The sequence below is a fragment of the Penaeus vannamei genome, unplaced genomic scaffold (assembly GCF_042767895.1).
Source record: "Penaeus vannamei isolate JL-2024 unplaced genomic scaffold, ASM4276789v1 unanchor456, whole genome shotgun sequence".
Classification (NCBI taxonomy): domain Eukaryota; kingdom Metazoa; phylum Arthropoda; class Malacostraca; order Decapoda; family Penaeidae; genus Penaeus; species Penaeus vannamei.
Genome location: NW_027213460.1, coordinates 72,501 through 75,000, shown reverse-complemented (window position 1 = coordinate 75,000; position 2,500 = coordinate 72,501).

Here is a 2,500-nt window from a genome sequence, read left to right as displayed (position 1 = left end):
CACCATATACTCATACACATATAAAAAAGAGAAAGAGAAAGACAGGGGGACTCACACACACACACACACACACACACACACACACACACACACACACACACACACACACACACACACACACACACACACACACACACACACACACACACACACACACACACACACACACACACACACACACACACACACACACACACACACACGCACACACACACACACACACACACACACACACACACACACACACACACACACACACACACATGCACACACAGAGAGAGAGAGAGTATGTAGGAGAGGGAGAGAGAGAGAGAGAGACAGATAGACAGATACTGAGAAAGAGAGAGCGAGCGAGAGAGAGAGAGAGAGAGAGAGAAAGAGAGACAAATAGAGAGAGAGAGAGAGAGAGAAAGAGAGAGCGAGCGAGCGAGCGAGAGAGAGAGAGAGAGAGAGAGAGAGAGAGAGAGAAAGATAGAAAGAGAGACAACTAGAGAGAGAGAGAGAGACAGACAGACAGACAGAAAGACAGATAGACAGACAGACAGACAGAGACAGACAGAGAGAGAAAACCCACACGAAATACACTCACACTGCAACCCTGGGAAAGTCCCGAGCAATTACAGATCTCACATTTCTTCGAGCGTCCACAGACCTCTCTATACAAGCTTTTAAAACCTCAACCGCCATTACACCATAATTTATAAACACATGATGCTTATTATTCCCCTTTTTTTTCTTCTCAATTTACATATGTCATACACGTTATTTAGTGGTTTGTGCAGTAGGGGTTATGGGTAATTATTAATGTTTATTATTTGTGGGATCGTACAGATGGGGTGTCGAAATAGTTTCATTTTTTGGCCTGGTGTTAAATTTCTGTTTTTTATTGTTTTTTTTTCGTTTTCTGTTTCTCTTTCATACCCTATTTCTGCCTCTGTTTTTCGTTTTTCTTTCTTTCTTTCTCTCTCTGTCTATCTCTGCCTCTCTCTTTTTCTTTTTTCTTCTCTCTCTCTATCTATCTGTCTCTGCCTCTCTGTTTTTCTTTTTTCTTTCTCTTTCTCTTTCTCTCTCTCTCTCTTATCTATCTATCTACATATTTACCTATGTGTCTCATCTATCTTTCCCCTCTCTTTCCATCTCTCTCTCTCTCTCTCTCTCTCTCTCTCTCTCTCTCTCTCTCTCTCTCTCTCTCTCTCTCTCTCTCTCTTCCCTTTCTCTCTCTCTCTCTCTCTCTCTCTCTCTCTCTCTCTCTCTCTCTCTCTCTCTTTCTTTCTTTCTCTCTCTCTCTCTCTCTCTCTCTCTCTCTCTCTCTCTCTCTCTCTCTCTCTCTCTCTCTTAATCTCCCTCTCTTTTACGTCACTCCAAATACATACATAAAAACATCAACACCTGGGTATTTACTTCCACATAGGCCTACACAAGAAAAGAAAAAAGAAGAGACGAAACGTAGGAAGAGAAAAGAAAGACGAAAAGAAGAAGAAGAAGGAAATTACGTAAGACTGAAGAGGCTCAAGGAACACGCTCTTGCGCATGACTTGGCCTAAATGCAGGTCCGTGTCGGCAAGTACCTCTGATGGGGCCTCTCTCTCGCTCTCGCTCTTTCTCTTTCTCTTTCGTTTCTCTTTCTTTTTTCTCTTTCTCTCTTCTCTTTCTTTCTCTTTCTATTTTTCTCTCTCGCTCTCTCTTTCTCTTTCTCTTTCTTTTTCTTTTCTCTTTCTTTTTTTCTTTCTTTCTTTCTGTCATTCTGTATCTTTCTCTCTCTCTTTCTGTATCTTTTTCTCTCTCTTTCTCTCGTTCTCTTTTTCTCTTTCTCTCTCTCTCTCTCTCTCTCTCTCTCTCTCTCTCTCTCTCTCTCTCTCTCTCTCTCTCTCTCTCTCTCTCTCTCTCTCTCTCTCTCGCTCTCGCCTCTCTTTCTCTTTCGTTTCTCTTTCTTTTTTCTCTTTCCTTTTCTCTCTTCTCTCTCGCTCGCTCTCTCTCTCTTTCTGTCTTTCTGTATCTTTCTCTCTCTCTTTCTTTCTCTTTCTCTCTCTCTCTTTCTTTTTCTTACTTTCTCTTCCGCTTTCTCACTCACTCACTCTCTCTCCCGCTTTCTCTCTCTCTCTCTGTCTCTCTCTCACTCTCTCCCGCTTTCTCTCTCTCTTCCGCTCTCTCTCTCTCTCGCTCTCTGCTCTTGGGCTCTTCGCTCTTCTCTTTCTTTTCTCTTTCTTCTGTTTCTTTCCTTTTTCTCGTTCTCTCGCTCGCTCTCTCTCTCTCGTTCTGTCTTTCTGTATCTTTCTCTCTCTCTTTCTTTCTCTTTCTCTCTCTCTTTCTTTCTCTTTCTCTCTCTCTTTCTCGCTCTCTCTCTCTCTCTCTCTCTCTCTCTCTCTCTCTCTCTCTCTCTCTCTCTCTCTCTCTCTCTCTCTCTCTCTCTCTCTCTCTCTCTCGCTCTCGCTCTCGCTCTCTTTCTCTTTCGTTTCTCTTTCTTTTTTCTCTTTCCTTTTTCTCTTCTCTCTCGCTCAAG